The following is an 18,075-nucleotide window of genomic DNA, read 5'->3' as shown; positions in this document are numbered from 1 at the left end:
AGACCGATGACCAAAAAAAGAAAGATGTATGGCGTGCCTGCAAGTGTGAGTCCTTATGTGTCTGTGTGTATAGTTTTGAGTGCGTTTGATTGTGGATGCCTTTGTAAATATGTACGCCTGTGTGTAAGTATATTCTGTATATTTATTTTCTGAAAAAGTAGCATACTATATATGCATGGATATATAAGCACCATATGTTGGAAAAAATTATAAAGAATATAAAAAAGTTAAAAAATGTGCTGTATATAAAAAAGATTAAAATATGGACTAAAATCATCAAAAAAATGTAAATGAAGGAAAAAAATAGTTTACCATATTTCTCTCCTTTGCACTTCACGTGCATGTGCGATTGTGTGACTGCATGTGTAAATAGATTATTTTTGAAGTTTTACCTACCGCTTGCTGTCCAAGTCATACTAGTTTTAATTGTGAGTTCCACCCAGACCATTTTAGTGCAGCTGTCGGGGATGAACGTTTTAGGGCCATCCGCTTCATTGTATTATTAAATCATTTCATCTGCTTGAAGTGGAAAATGTTTAGAACTGCCCAGCTCAACGTATAAATTAAATCTTCTGTTTGGATGGAATTTCACTAGTAACAGTAACAATATTAGTGTAAGAGAAACTGTACCTCTGCAACAGCAGTAATGTAAAGTAAAAAATTTGTTCAACCAGTACCATTATTTGGAAAACCAAGAACTGTGACCAAAAAAATTTCAAACATTTATAAAAATTGAGAATTTAAAATCAGTATTACTTCGTTTACTGTAAAAACAAGAAGATTTGTGGATGTAAAGCTTTATTATTACCGTGAATATTTACGTCTGACTAAAAAATTGTTATTAATTACCATACGTCTTTGTTGTTATTTCACAAATCCCTACCCCTACAAATGTATATAAAGGCTGCGCAAAACGCACAAGGTATTAGTTTGAAGCACGAGGGAGGTGAGGTTTAAATTGGAGGAAAACAAAATATATGAAATGATTGCATGGGGTTTCGCCTGTCGTGCTTCACTTGTAGGTTTTTGGGAACAGGCGGCGCGCGATTGTGTCCGCTTCCAAAGACGTATTGCAAAAAGTCTGAAATTATATCTCCTGTTCTTGAAGAAAGCAACAGACTTAGATCTGGGCAAAGCTACACACTATCTAAATAGGAGCATGTGCAGTAAAAAATTCATCCCACATCTTCTTCTTCTTGTGCTGATGGATTGCAGGGCGCCCATAGAATTTCAGGTCTTGAACAGATGCAAACTGGACGATTCGTGCCGGCCGGAGTGGCCGAGCGGTTCTAGGCGCTACAGTCTGGAACCGCGCGACCGCTACGGTCGCAGGTTAGAATCCTGCCTCGGGCATGGATGTGTGTGATGTCCTTAGGTTAGTTAAGTTTAAGTAGTTCTAAGTTCTAGGGGACTGATGACCTCAGAAGTCAAGTCCCATAGTGCTTAGACCCTTTTTTTTTTTTTTTTTTTTTTTTTTTTTTTTTTTTTTTTTTTTTGGGGAAGATTCGCGACATCCGTTTGATCTTATCCTCGCCTTTGATGTATCTGATGGTCTCAGGATATATTCGAAGTGACGTCATCATTTCTTCATAAGGTATACTTGGACCGTCCCATTGGTGTCCATGGAAGAAACGTGTTAACTAATTTGCACCCCTCCATGGTTAACACAATTCACATCCTTGAAATGCCTCGGTGAAGCACTTCTTGCTGAGAATGTCTCTATTATACCAGGATATTTTGTGTATGCTATGGATGCAACATCTTTAAATACGAGTTGCCTACACTCATCATCATAGAAGCCTTGAATGTCGGCAACGACGCTCACCCTCCAACTTGTCATTGTGAAACGCTCTGTGTGGGTCACACCAATTGGTCATTTATGCAGCACGATGCAGCACACCAATAAGTGGGCAAGAGTTAATCACAAGCTCAGGTAGAACAAGAGCATATGCTGCAGTGTGTTCTGGAATATTTTATGAGGATTCAGATTCGATTTGTACATCTATTGGTCGTGATTTAATTATCTCATTCTGCTTAGAACAATCTATTACGATGATTGATGCCACCTCCTTGAATTTCTGTGGACTGAGTAAGCATCTTTCCTCTTCGACACCTTCATGGTAAGAAGCACGGAACCTTGTATACATGCCAAAAGCTGGACTGTATACATTCTGATCCCCCTAGAACAGTAAATTACCATACGGATAGAATTCGGAATTCAAGTAGACTCTGGTATTAGTTAAATTACAGTTGTCAAATACGATGGAATCATTTGCTAATTTCCCCCTTCTATTGGCGTAAAATGCAAATATGACGAATTTCAGTGTTTCCACCTGCATAAAGGTTTTAATAGCCCACGTCTGTCTGCTCGCTATCAGTAGCACGGGATACTCGAATACCTCCCATGATTGGAAAGTTAATGGCAGGTGTGCACCAGTACTCAGAACTTTTAAAAGCTTCAAACCCTCCTCGTCTGCCATAGTGATGTGTGGCATTTTCCATATAATTTTATTGATGATGATCTGATTCTCCTTTTGAGCTCATTGAATGTATGAGTTGCTTTCTGTTACACTCCGTACCACAATAAGCTCCAGTTTAGCGTTCATAACAATTCGCTGCATGTCCTCAAAGTACCCAATAAGCATTTTGAGAGGTATGGATGCAGTAAATCGGCGCAACCCTTAAGCTGTTCTAGCCATAGGCTCTTTTATGAACCGTCCTGCATTTTCTAAACCATTCAGATCCCAGGGTGATGATGAGACATATGTTTTAAGGGTTGATGCTATGCCAACATTTCATATACGATCAATCTGTACCCCATTAAGTTCATAACGTATTTCCTGGAACAGGGATGCTAAAGTGTTATGCATAAGCTTTCATCCTACTGTATGACTACAAACCTTTTTCTTAAAGGATCCATCCAAATATATGAAACTCCTGCACGGAAGAGTTAAAGCGTGTTGGTGCTGGATGACAATCTTAATTTCATCGTTCATGTTAAATGTCGTTGAAGCATAAGGTTTACACGAGAAGTACTCCTCGTGTATGATTCGCTCGTCATATTCCACTCTATGAGATATATTGAACGATGACGTTCATTGCGAGGTTTCAAGCCTACTGATTTAAGAAACTCGTAGTTCGCGCGTGTTATCACCTTGCGCTTCTGCTGCGAAGTGCTGTGCTATGCGCTGAGTGAGCTGGTTTTATACCTTACGCCCATCTTCTCTTAGATGTAGTCGTACAATGATTTCCTCACCGTGAAAGTCAACGAGTTGGTTATTCTGATCCACAACATGCAGCTCCAGATAGTCCAATGTCTAAACTGTCACTGGGAGATATATAGCGTTGGTAGAAGTCTCAACGATCTTATACACTGTTCCAACTGTTGGGAAGAATCCGTAAATTGAATGAACAAATCTATCGTTAAGATATGAGTTCGTTGCAGTGTTACACTCAACAGGCAGAATAACTACTGTCTGATCAGATTTGTAAAATTTTTTAGGATCCGTCTTCAAAACCTGTCCCTTTGTGAAACCCAGTCGTGGGCCTACTGAACCCTTTTGCTTAAAGTCAGTCCATGCACTCATCGTCCTTATTTCATATTTAAGTGTACTGATGCTTGCACGGAGCTCAATCCATTTTCCAAACTATTTTAAAACTTCGTTTAAATCTTCGATATCGTGTGTACCAGGTTCACTTTCTACAATTTCGTTTTTACCACTACTTTCCAAATGAAGTTTATTGTTAGCCTCTCTGATATTTGGAAAGGTGTTGTATGTCTGCAGTCCAGTCAGCGCGATACTCCAATCCCCAATCATATGGTGGAAAATAACTCGCACGTAATACAGACGATCGTTCGTTTGAAGTGAGAGTGTACGACATTGCGTCTGAACATCAACTGATGAATGGATGCTCAATACCCGTCCTTCTATATCATTCGTAAATGTCGGGACGAATATGATGTATAGATTACCACAGAGGAATGTATTAAAAAGTCTTGGCTGCGTCGAAAATTGTAGAACGCATGTCCTCCGCGTGTGAAATATCGATGTAATTCTTCTGGAGGTTGCAGGTCGCCAAATGAATCGAAATAGAAGACGTTATTTGTATTTCTTTTTTTAACATATGCTACCCAGTGAGTTCCAGGACCTCCTGCTACAGCCAAATTTACAATTCCACATTCTCCTGATTTCCGCATAGTCTTCGGTAATGTATCCCACATAAACACACCTCGGAATCTCGGAATGTTGAATTTCTTCTTAACAAACTTACACAGATATGTGTTTGTAAGCTCCCTGTCTGGTAGAACTGCTAGGGGACATTTTTGTTTATGAAGGAGTCTAGTCCATTTTTGCATGGTTTCAAGTATAGCCCTTTTCCGACGGCTGCTGCCTCCATCATACAGTTATGTATTCGTGCCTCCTGCAGTTGGGCCTGTGGTCATCTATACATCATATTCGTCCTGACATTTCTTGACTGTCCTGGCAACAGCTGAAGTACCTCCAGCCAGTGAACCCATCGCTGAGAGACCAGCTAGGGCAGGAATGAGGAAGAATATAATTCTACCCGACGTCTTGGCTTTTTGTAGAACCCTTTGATTGTCATCTTCTTCCTTAGCGCCGTACGTGCAGCGCTCATAACTTGGCTGAACTTCTTCACACCAAAGGCCAACTTTACGACGCATAGTTTTTTCAGTTGCGAATGCTGCAGTGTGTTGAGCTACACCAATATTTCTTCTCGCAGGTACTGCCTTAGATTTATCAGCTAAAATTCGATTGGCGGTGTTATCGTGTCCCGAGAGGAAGTGAGATTAACACGAATTGTAATCAGGGGTCTTACCTCATTCGATCTTATCGAAGACTAGAAGTAGGTGCGGGCAGCTTCCGCAACTCCGACAGCTAGAAGGAGTAAGCTAATGCTAAGGTACAGGAGTACAGGATACGGAACTCGGTGAGGAGTGGTTACTGCTGCAGGGTAGAATTCGTAAGATCCCTTATAGCTTGACGACTGAGAATCCCTACTGGCACTATCTTGCACTACTTTCTGTCAGTTGAATCGCTCACTCTGGAGTCTATCTCTCTGGTTGTTGCGAAGTCGGAATCGTACTAAGTCCCCCCCGGCCGCCGTAGAACGACACAGGTTGTGTCTGTGTGCTCAGCAGATCTCGACTACCTATAGGGTCCTGTCCTCCTGACCCCCTATGTATACTGCCTTCGTGCGTCACGGAAAGCTTCTAGTGTGGCTGGCCACGTACTTAGTTTATTTCCATCGTCATGTGATGTGAGAGAGCTACTTTGATCCCTGTTATGCATTCGGCTACAGCGTCCAGCTAGTCACCTAACGCTATTTATCTCCTAGCGCCGCTTCGTCGGCGCTGGCCCATATCTTCGACAAATACTGTCGCAGTGCTTCCGTCCCGGAGCTTACGCCTAGCTGCCTTTCCCGCTGAATAAGTCCTAATACATTTAATTTGTACTCGTCGCTGATTGAGATTCGCAACATGTGACGATCCCTTATGCGATATCGTATTCTGTACACGCTTCGTCGAGCATATTTATCCTCTTATCACCATGTGCCAATCGTTTATGCCGTTCTGTTCCAGGTCTACAATAGTTATATCCTGGAACGTGTAATTCGACTGGTAGTTTGTCGAGGATACCGCCTTCTTCTGTAATGTGACTCCTATCATGGATGTTATGCTACTGAGGTGGTTGTGGCTGCGCACTCTGTTAAATAGCAAATCGTCAGCGTCGATCCAGCTGTTTTTTGATGCGGGAAAACCAAACCATTTAACCAACGCTCTATTCCCTCGATGCCGTATGACCCTCTTTACGAGATACACATCTGATTCCTAGCTCTTCTGTAATTCTTTTATGTAAAACCATTCTGCAATTTCAAAAAATGGTTCAAATGGCTCTGAGCACTATGGGACTTAACATCTGAGGTCATCAGTCCCCTAGAACTTAGAACTACTTAAACCTAACTAATCTAAGGACGTCACACACATCCATGCCCGAGGCAGGATTCGAACCTGCGACCGAAGCGGTCGCGCGGTTCCAGACTGAAGCGCCTAGAACCACTCGGCCACTACGGCCGGCTGCAGTAGTTCGGTAAGTTATTGTACGATCAATAATTGTTATTGTGGACACATCTGAATTATAAATTAGTGACATTTTCCCATTAAATATTAAAATGTGTAAAACTAAATTACATCATCAGCTAAACGTAAATATGTGGCGCTCTCTTTAGCTGTGAAACTGAAAGTGTAGCTTAAAGATCTTGGAAACTAGGTTACCTTACCGGTACTTACAAAAAGTGTAACTTACACTGAAGGCTACGGTATGCACGGTGTGCATACATCCATAAAAAAAAAGAAAAAAAAACAGAAGAGGAGGTATTCATCAAACAAATATTTAGGATGATCTGAAATTGATCATAAATAAGAAGAAGCGAAAAATAAAATGGCTCTGAGCACTATGGGACGTAACTTCTAAGGTGATCAGTCCCCTAGACTTAGAATTACTTAAACCTAACTAACCTAAGGACATCACACACATCCATGCCCGAGGCAGGATTCGAACCTGCGACCGTAGCGGTCGCGCAATTCCAGACTGAAGCGCCTAGAACCGCTCGGCCACCCCGGCCGGCCTGCCATTTCAGTACCACTGTAGTCCTTAAAGAGGTAGGTTCTAGGATTCATTCTCTGCACTTAGGAAACTGTGAATATCTCGGTTGACCAGTATGGCATGTATGACTTCTCAAATGCTGTCTTGTGTTTTGAAATACGTACTAAATCACCTACGTTAAGTTGTGTTTGCTTGGATCTATCATTGCAATACGATTATATACTGTATCTAGAAGACTGTTATCACGAACATCGATTGGACTCATTTTTATTCTGCGATGTTTGTTTGATTATATTGTGCAATTATTTGTGGGAGGATATTGACCATCTCTTTGAGCTACAAAGACTGAACCATATTCGCATTTGGACTTTCACTGTTCTGTTCGGGCCTTCCATGATACTCGCCTTCAGGTGGGTGAATGTCGAGTAGTGGTGTATTCCATACTGCTCCACCACAGTCGTGAAATATCAATTGTAAAACTCGCCTCGGTTATATGTTTAAAGGTTGCCTGGGCTTCGATTCATCCCCGCCTGCAGCAATCGCTCAAACACATACTTGACATCCTTCCCTGTTTTCGCTTTCACGGGTAATTTCAAGCCCGATGTAGAATAAGTGTCAATGACCATCAAAATACATCTGAATCTGTTATTCACATGTGAATATTCCCCCATGTCGACAAGATCCGCCTGCCACAGTTTGTCCAAACCTTTAATCATACCACATCTTCGAGAGTATGTTTTGTATGCTGGTTTGTGCAACTCTCAAATTATAGTCTCCATACTGATTCGATGATACGTCTCTCTGCAAACTCAGAAATCACTGAAACAACTTCTTTCGAATGAGATGTATTACCAGTGGCAGATGATGCCATGAACAGTCCTAGCAAATCAATTAGCTCATTGGGGTCATCGTAATACTGTGGGAGTCGATTTCTCACTCTTTTATGCTGAATGTCAGTATCATTACCACTGCTATTTTCACTGTCCAGCTTCTGTGCCACGCGTGCTAGCCGTGCGGTCTAAGGTGCCTTGTCATGGCCTGTGCGGCTTCCCCCATTGGAGGTTCGAGTCCTCCCTCGGGCATGGGTGTGTGTTTTGCCATTAGTGTAAGTTAGTTAGATTAAGTAGTGCATAAGCATAGGGAGTGATGACCTCAGCAGTTTGGTACCATAAGACCTTAACATAAATTTCCAATTTCCAACTTCTGTGATGTTTGGAAGGTAAGCGGCAAGGTACTGGCAGAAGTAAAGCTGTGAGGACAGGGCGTGAGACGTGCTTGGGTAGCTTAGATGGTAGAGCACTTGCTCGAGAAAAGAAAGGGTCCCGATTTCGAGTATCGGTCTGGTACACAGTTTTAATCTGCCAGGAAGTTTCAGTTTTGAGAGGCTGGAACTCTCGTTCTACATCGTTATCCCAGATCCAAGAGGCTCTCTTCCCCATGAGCTGACATAGGTGGGTAGTAGCTAAAGTATCAATATTGACGAATTTTTTATATAAATTTATGATTCCAAGAAATACTGTTAGTTGCTTCTCACTCGATATTAGCCATCACATCATGTTCTCAGAATGTCTTCAAAACATTCCTCAAGACTTTGTGGTGTTCTTTCTAGCTCCTTTCGGCTATTAGCAAGCCGTTCACATAACAGGTGACTCTTTGTTCCAGTGCTTCACTTAGAATAGTATCTAAAGCATGAATGAACGCAAAGATACGTTTAAACTAAATGACAAAAGTTTAGACAGGTAACAATGTCCAAACGCTAGGAAGGCAATGTACTATCAGCACTTAGAGCGAAATTCGATCTGCCAAAATATGGGAAGTAAGTCTATCGACGTGAAAACTGACACCACATGAAAATTCTGCAGTAACTCCTCTAACTCTTCGGACCTGTCTGTTTCTGGGACAATAATTATATTGATTTGGCGAGAGTCCGACACAGGTAAAATGGGACCATCCTTGTTTTCTACATGTAGGGGGCTGTTGTATGTCGACCTAGGGGGTCCTATAACCCCATCTTCCAGCTTCTCTAAATTTCTAAACATACCAAATGTCTTTATGCAAGTGGGACATTGTGGAGAGCCACGAAAAATCGATGGTGTTTCCTCACTCGAAATCGATAATGAAAGTTCTTTATTGTGCCATACTTTGGTAAGAATACCTCAGTGTCCTCTAATAAAATATGATGCAGTTCTTCCCTCTCGTTCTCTACCATGTTTTGCATAGACGAAATTTTCTGCTCTATTGCAATGTTACCTTCTGGTCTCAACAATTCTGTGCCTGCTAGATGGACGTTCTGATCATGTCGTATCTACCTCGCTTCACCTTCTTCTGTTCTTTTGGAAAAACTAAGTTTCAAACAGTGCTATGAAGTTTGTGCCTTGATTGCTTGCTGCTGAAACCAAATTCGAATTAAGAGTCCCTTCTGTAGGACCACCTCTACCGATATCTAGTATGGCCTTCTATTCATTAAGGTAATCCATTTCGATTATAAGCTCTATCGCCAAATGTGGCCCCACCAAGAAATTGGCTTCTAATGTATGTCCTTGACATACAAATTCGACTTGCGACTGCCGAATGGCTTCAGTGTATTTACCCTTAATCCTCTTGAAACACAGAGCCGGCCATGATCGATCACGAGAGCTTCTGCTGTCCAAATGCCTCTTAGCAATAAGCCTCCTGCTGTAACTTCGATCAGGGGATGTACATCATCTGCATGATCTCCTCTTTTTCTTTTGAGAACAGTCTTCCTACATCTTCATGCTCTAACAAGTTAATCTCGCTCATTCCGATGTTTTGTGCGGGTAAATTTCGAGTCGAACCCGCTCCATTATCTAGTCAGCTGCATCATGAGCGGTAATTTCGATCCTCGTTCCTTGGATCTGGGGGTCTAATCTCAACTATCTCTACTGGTGGGTTGCTCCTGTTCGGTTCATGCCAGTTTCTATCACTATGTCGGTTACTGTTATTATGCCCGCCATTAAAACCCTTACATTTTCCTCATCTTTCGGGTGGTTGTCCGAAGCGACGCAGTTGACCTGACGGCCCATTCCGATTTTCTCTTTGATCGTTGAGTCTCCTAGACGGCCGACCGTTATTATTTTCCATGTCGCACCTTTCTCATTTGGATTTTGGGATTCATAGTCGTGTTTCAGCTCTCGTAGAATACTTTTAATGGCTTCAGTGCTGTCTCAACATCTACCTGCTACAACTTGCTCATACCGGGTGAGGAGCTTCATATAACAGAATTGTATAATCTCAGCTCAGCTCCATGGTGAATCTAGAGAATCATTCTTGTTAATCATTGACTCAAAATGTTTCACTAGGTTCCGAAATTCTGATGACTCCAGGACCCTACAAATGATTATATCCTGTTTGATCTTGTCCTGGATCTGATTTGACTAGTATATTCTGAGGAATGCCTATCTGAATTCCTCATACGATCGACAGGTGACCGCAATATCTCTCATAATAATCACCACCAAAACCTCCATGTGTCCGAAAATAAATGCAAGCTTGTAGCGTAATGGCCAAGCAGGCTTTGGAATGACGTGTGTGTTTCCACTACCTTGATAGTTTTAAAATTTTGCATGGATGTAAAATGCGTTCTATATTCTATGAAATATCGTCCCCTCGACTATTATGGCCATTTCGTTCACTGTTCCTGTCAGATTTACTCATAGAACCTTCTAATCGGCACGCCATTACGCCACTGATGCACTACTGCGTCGAGGCCCCGTGCTTACATAGTGCACGCTCGTAGTTGGCAAACATATGTGGATCTCTGCTGCAGTGATTCAGTGATAGTTACTGGTTCAAAAATGTTCAAATGTGTGTGAGATCTTATGGGACTTAACTGCTAAGGTCATCAGTCCCTAAGCTTACACATTACTTAATCTAAATTATCCTAAGGACAAACATACACACACACCCATGCCCAAGGGAGGACTCGAACCTCCGCCGGGACCAGCCGCTCAGTCCATGACTGCAGCGCCCTAGACCGCTCTGCTAATCCCGCGCGGCTAGTTACTGGTTCAGTAATATCGGAGAGTCAGTCCTACACATCTCTGGTTCGGTTTGTCTCTCATGTCCCTTGTCTCCTTCTGTCTATTAGCGCCCTGTCTTTCCAGCTGTTTTATATGGCCGCGTGTGTCCTTAATATTCTTCATGACGTCAACTTGTCGCTCGGCCACACGCTCTTGGTCTTGTTCCAGCTGTGACAGTTTTTTCTGCTGGTCTTCCAGTGTCTTAATTTCCTTAGAGTGCTGTGAAATCTGTTCCTGAGTTTCCTGAATTATCTCGCATCCCAGTTCCTGCGTCGTAGTAAGAATTTTCTGAGTTTTACGGGCGACTACTTTGGCTATTCTGGCACAATTCTTGGCCACCAGAGCATCTTTCCTTCATCAGTTGCCTCCATTCTAGCAACACCAGCGTCCCTTTTTCCTTTCGTTGCGATGTCTTTTGCCTCGCCTGCTTACCTCTTACACGTAACTGTCTCCCGCAGTCCGCAGCTCGTGGTCGTGCGGTAGCGTTCTCGCTTCCCGCGCTCGGGTTCCCGGGTTAGATTCCCGGCGGGGTCAGGGATTTTCTCTGCCTCGTGATGACTGGGTGTTGTGTGATGTCCTTAGGTTAGTTAGGTTTAAGTAGTTCTTAGTTCTAGGGGACTGATGACCATAGATGTTAAGTCCCATAGTGCTCAGAGCCATTTGAACCATTTTTTTTGTCTCCCCTAACACAGTCTTGATACTTTCACCTTCGAATTCTGCCACTGCTCTTTTTGTTTCTTCTACTTCTCTACGACTGTCTTCTTCTTCTCTTCTCAAAAAATCGAGGATGCTGTGCGTCGGATTGCTACTTTCGGTATTTGCTCTCAAGATGGGACGGCCCTTATATCGTCACGCGGCTTCCGTATTTCCACATGTGCATTCCCAGAATTAGCACAAAGATCATATTACAAATAAACAAACGTGATACAAAATACAAGATGACAAATGATGTTGACGGCTGGAAAAATTATTAATGCTTTTGTAGAAGCCCACCTGCTTTCCTGAAAGAGGCCACGGCTGTTACTTTGACTTCTACCGCCCTGACCAAGTGTCCCTGCCATCCTCACCACCAAGAAAAAAGCAAGTGCCATAGCTATTATTGCTAACGGCAAACAAACTCTATCATTCCCTGTCATACCTACTATTACTCGTCCTGAAGGCTCGCTACATAGCTGAGATGGCTGCAATGCCTCTGCATGTAATCAACAAGGGGTGGTAGAAAAGAAAATATTCTGATTAATTAGAACAGAAATGTTATGCTAATTGTAACTTGCAATTAATTGTGACTATTTTATGTCCATGTCATTGCTTGTGTACGGTTCAAAATATAAACACGAAATGGAAATAAATGTAACTTTTAGCAAAGCTTGTTGACACTTGGTACTTACTGGAATTAAGGAAAACGTGGAATGGAGGACGTACCAATATTTCTTTTCACACAACCTGTTTATTTAACAGTATATAAACTGTGTTTTACAGATAATCGAAGTATTTAACCATAAAATTTTCCTTAACAAAATGAACAAATTTGCAAAATTCTTTTGACCTTAAACCTTAACTTGAATAAGCTTCTTTCAATCTTTGCAAAAGAAATTTGAAGTGCTGTATTGTAAAACAGCAAACAATATGGCAATGATTACAAGACGGCCAGACCTGCAGCCCGCTCGTTATCGGGTGAAACAGCGGAGTTTACTACCGCACTGGACACAGTCTGTCTTATTAAATGCTCTTCTGCAACACATGAAAACTATGTAAGCACCATTGATGACAAGAGTGATTCAATTACTCAAAACAAACGACTGAACTATTTATTTGGAAGCTGTATGTCGAAAGGTTCGGGGTTAAGATGCGCAACTGTGCTTAAAGGTTAAACAGATTAGCAAACAATATGACAATGATAAGGCTTACTTCAAAGCAACCAACCTCTTAATTTCAATCGGCAACCAAGGTGTGACTGGGCCCAAACCCTCCCCTTCTGACTATTGACTAAAGCCCTGTTGACTGTTGGCTGTTAATATTTTCAAGGTTAAACTGATTGTCAGTTATTAAGACCGGTCTGAATGAGCGTCTTAAAACATCACTTATGAACACTTATTACAAGAGAATTCACTCGACAGAACCACAAGATTCAGCTAAAATGCACCATTAATGACTCGGTCTTTCAAACACAGAAACGAACAGCTTAGCACAACAGGTTGTTCAGATTGTTCAGAGAAATGCAATTACAATCAAAGAATTGAACCGGTTAGCAGTTGAATCTAACCACAAGGTTCCTCCTTCGTTTAACGGCAACCTGTGTCTTAGTACAATTATTCCGGCTGTATTTACGACCGAGAGCTGATTAATTAGAACATTAATTATCGGGCACAAACCAGAAAGGAATGTCAATATAATAGCGGGACAAATTTTCAAACGTCAACTAGAGTGTTAGTACATACTACTGCCTATATTTACGACCAAAGAGCCGACCAAGTAAAACTCTGAAGGTCGGGTACAAACTAGAAAATAATGACGAGGGCAGGTAGACAATGAAAAAAGTTAGCACGAGAATTACAGAATGTTACTCCCCTTTATCAGGAAGCAGTTCCATAGATCCACGGTGCGTCGCAGGAGTTACTGAGTGGTGCCGATGAAAGCCAGGTAGAAGAGGGCAGCGGGGCACGAGCAGTTGTCCGACACGAATGTTGCCAACCAGCCGACGGGATGTCGGCCTTGTAGTCGACGCTGACCCCGGGGAAGTACTCCGGTATCTTCGCTCTCCGCAGGCACTCTTTGCGCAACTCGTGGTTTTGGCTGATCGGACCTCGTGACCACCTCTTGTCGCGGCGCTACCACCAATCCCTAAACTTCGTACCTCCCTCTCGAGCCAGCGAACCCCGTATATATATCGGCAAGGAAAAGACCTTCTAAGGACAAAACACACATATACCAACTTTTATTCGTAGATATCGGCAATGGGGCCGCAAAAGAGATAGACGATACGACACCTGAACCAGTCAACAGATACAATGGCGCCACGGCGCACTTGTAAATTGTGCTTTAGTATTTGACCGCGAACGGCACCTGTGAAATGTCCTTGATACGCTGCAGGTGTGATTAATGGTGACAAGAGCGTTCTGCAGTTCAGAGTGCGATATGTCTGAGCTCAGTGCATTTGATGTGGGCAAATTATTGGTATTCGTGTGGTGGATGCTTCCATAATCAAGGTAGCTGAAAGGTTTGGTGTCTGAAGGGACACCGTATCAAAGATTTACACTACTGGCCATTAAAATTGCTACACCACGAAAAAATGCAGATGATAAACGAGTATTCATTGGACAAATATATTATACTGGAACTGACATGTGATTACATTTTCACGCAATTTGGGTGCATAGATCCTGAGAAATCAGGACCCAGAACAACCACCTCGAGCCGTAATAACGGCCTTGATACGCCTGGGCATTGAGTCAAACAGAGCTTGGATGGCGTGTACAGGTACAGCTACCTATGCAGCTTCAAAACGATACCACAGTTCATCAAGAGTAGTGACTGGCGTATTGTGACGAGCCAGTTGCCCAGCCACCATTGACCAGACGTTTTCATTTGGTGAGAGATGTGGTGAATGTGCTGGCCAGGGCAGCAGTCGAACATTCTCTGTATCTAGACAGGCCCGCACAGGACCTGCAACATGCGGTCGTGCATTATCCTGCTGAAATGTAGGGTTTTGCAGGGATCGAATGAAGGTTAGAGCCACGGGTCGTAACACGTCTGAAATGTAACGTCCACTGTTCAAAGTGCCGTCATTGCGAACAAGAGGTGACGGAAATGCGTAACCAATGGTACCCCATACCATCACGCCGGGTGATACGCCAGTATCGCGATGACGAATACACGCTTGCAATGTGCGTTCACCTCGATGTCGCCGAACACGGATGCGACCATCATGATGCTGTAAACAGAACCTGGATTCATCCGAAAAAATGACGTTTTGCCATTCGTGCACCCAGGTTCGTCGTTGAGTACACCATCGCAGGCGCTCCTGTCTGTGATGTAGTGTCAAGGGTAACCGCAGCCATGGTCTCCGAGCTGATAATCCATGCTCCTGCAAACGTCGTCGAACTGTTCGTTCAGATGGTTGTTGTCTTGAAAACGTCCCCATCTGTTAACTCAGGGATCGAGACGTGGCTGTACGATCCGTTACAGCCATGCGTATAAGATGCCTGTCATCTCGACTGCTAGTGATACGAGGCCGTTGGGATCCAGCACGGCGTTCCGTATTACCCTCCTGAACCCACCGATTCTATATTCTGTTAACAGTCATTGGATCTCGACCAACGCGATCAGCAATGTCGCGATACGATAAACCGCAATCGCGATACGCTACAATCCGACCTTTATCAAAGTCGGAAATGTGATGGTACGCATTTCTCCTCCTGACACGAGGCATCACAACAACGTTTGACCAGGCAACGCCGGTCAACTGCTGTTTGTGTATGAGAAATCGGTTGGAAAGTTTCTTCGTGTCAGCACGTCGTAGGTGTCGCCACCGGCGCCAACCTTGTGTGACTGCTCTGAAAAGCTAATCATTTGCATATCACAGCATGTTCTTCCTGTCGGTTAAATTTAGCGTCTGTAGCACGTCATCTTTGTGGAGTAGCAATTTTAATTGCTGGTGGTGTATATGGCGTGCAGGGAAAGCGGATAAACATCATCCGCCAAGTCACAATGCGGACGAAACCGTATGTTGAGTGATCGTGATATATTGTCACTGAAGAGGATTGCGACGAAAAATAAGGAGACGACAGCTGCAAAAGTTAGTACAGAACTGAGTGACGCACTCACGACCTCTGTCAGAACGAAAAAGCGCGAAGAGAGCGCTACAAGCTGGGAACTGCAATGCGAGCTGGAATTCCAAAACCACTCATCAGTGGCGTATATGCCCTTGGCAGAAAAACAAGGTGACGAAACCATAAAAACTGCACTATGGAGCAATGGAGAAATGCCATTTGATGAGATGGGTTTTGTTTCACATTTTTTCCAACTTCTGGTCGAGTTTACGTCCCAAGGGTGAAACATGGCTGGGCTTCGGTGATCATAATTTTGGCAGCCATATCGTAGTACTCCATCGGCTTTACAGTTTCTCTGCAAGACCTCGTTACTGGTAAAGATATGTGGCTATTTTGGTTGATCAGGTCCATCTCGTGGTACAATGTTTATTCCTCATTGGTGAAGCTATGTTGCAAGATGACAGAGCCCCTGTTCACACATGTCGTCCAGGGCTGGTTTGTGAGAAAGATGATCAATTGTCGCATCCCCCCTGGCCGCTACAGTTATAAGTTCTCGATATTAATGAGTCTTGTGGTCTGCTTTGGAGAGAAGTTTGCGTAATCGCTATCCACCTATATTATCGTTAGCTGAACTAGCCACTAATTTACAGGACAATGGTATAAAATTCATTTGAAAATCATACAGGACCTGTGAGTGTGTGTGAAATCTTATGGGACTTAACTGCTAAGGTCATCAGTCCCTAAGCTTACACACTACTTAACCTAAATTACCCTAAGGACAAACACACACACCCATGCCCGAGGCAGGACTCGAACCTGCGCCGGGACCAGCCGCACAGTTCATGACTGCAGCGACTCAGACCGCTCGGCTAATCCCGCGCGGCATACAGGACCTGTATTTATCGATTCCGTGACTGGTGGAAGCTGTTTCGGATGTCAACAGTTTGGAGTGGCCGAGTGGTTTTAGGCCCAACAGCGTGGAACCGCGCTACTGTTACGGTCGCAGGTACGAATCCTGCCTCGGGCGTGGATGTGTGTGATGTCCTTAGGTTAGTTAGGTTTAAGTAGTTCTAAGTTCTAGGGGACTGATGACCTCAGAGGTTAATTCCCAAAGTGCTCAGAGCCATTTGAACCATTTTGTCAACAGTTTTCAAATGGCTCTGAGCACTATGGGACTTAACATCTGAGGCCATCAGTCCCCTATAACTTAGAACTACTTAAACCGAACTAACCTAAGGACATCACACACATCCATGCCCGAGGCAGGATTCGAACCTGCGACCGTAGCGGGCGCATGTTCCAGACTGAAGCGCCTACAACCGCTCGACCACACCGGCCGGCTAACAGTTTTCCCACGCCGTATTTAGCAAGGTAATGTGTTGTGTTTTTGGGGTCTAAATATTTTTCTCCACCCCTATAGAAACGTAATACGGTATAAACAGTCAATTATTTCTTCTGCAATCAAGAATTTTTTAAAGTTTGTTCTGCATTTTAATATCTCTGGATGGCACCCCTACAACCGTAATAGCGCTTCAAATGGAATAATCGAGCAAAATGGCGTTGTTGTTTAGACACCGCGCTGATGCTCCATCTTTAATGAATCGGGGTCGACAGAATGCTCAAAGTATAAAAGTCAGCCCGTTTTTTGCCACAGAGTGAGGTCGCGCAGTAATTAAGAGATTGTTCTCACATTCGAGACGATGGTATCTCAGATATATAAAGCTGGCCATGCAATTGTTTCCCTGAATTGCTTAAAGTAAAGGAATCGGCGTGACGGCAAACACTTATACTTCCTTCAGGAAGTCGTCTACGATCTGTTCTAAGAAATACATTAATTAATTCTAGAGCTATAGAAACCAACTGTAGACCGTATTTGAACTCAACAGAGTGTCACTGGAATTAGTGGAAATTAAAACTTTAAGGGTACAGTTTTTCAGGAAGAAAGATGCGGTCATTTGTTCCAACTTATTCATTGCGCCAGATCTCCCGCTGTAGTCAGCTCTGACAACAAAAAGTGGACTCAGCTGTGTTAATGTCAGCTGCTGCAAAGTGTGTCACAGCGAAAGTTTGAATCTTAGGTCGAACAGGTGTCGGCCAGTTTTAATCTTCTGGTGCAAAAAAGCTACTGAACACGTTCTGCCTCAGTACACGGAGAAAGGGAATGGGGTTTACAGACGCACGACTAGTTATAAGCGACAATATTAACAGTGACGAACTTTTTAAAAAAATCTCAAAGTAAAGATATAAGTACGTCGGAAATTTAAGCCTAATCGGGAATAAGAGAGAATGGAGAGAGGAAAGGTAAGCGTAGACTATAAAACTTCAACAAGATTTCCCTACGAACCGGAACTGCACTATAGATATAGACCATCAGGCACTTGGTTCAACGATAATGAAGAAAATGCATTATACCCACAAAGCTATGGTTGTAATGATGATTATTATTGGTTTTGATGGTGTGTTCATTAGTCCCCTTGTCTTTGGGATGATGAGGCTATTATTTTCCTAGTCCAGAGATAAAGGTATATGTATGTAGGAGGTGGCCCTACCAGGGGATGCAGAGGGATGCATCGTGTTCGGGTGAGGGCTGCAGGGTGGCGGTGTAGGTTGTGCGTACGATCCAGTATTTATTTGCACCCA

The sequence above is a fragment of the Schistocerca americana genome, chromosome 1 (genome assembly GCF_021461395.2).
Source record: "Schistocerca americana isolate TAMUIC-IGC-003095 chromosome 1, iqSchAmer2.1, whole genome shotgun sequence".
Classification (NCBI taxonomy): Eukaryota; Metazoa; Arthropoda; class Insecta; order Orthoptera; family Acrididae; genus Schistocerca; species Schistocerca americana.
This window is presented reverse-complemented; position numbering follows the sequence as displayed.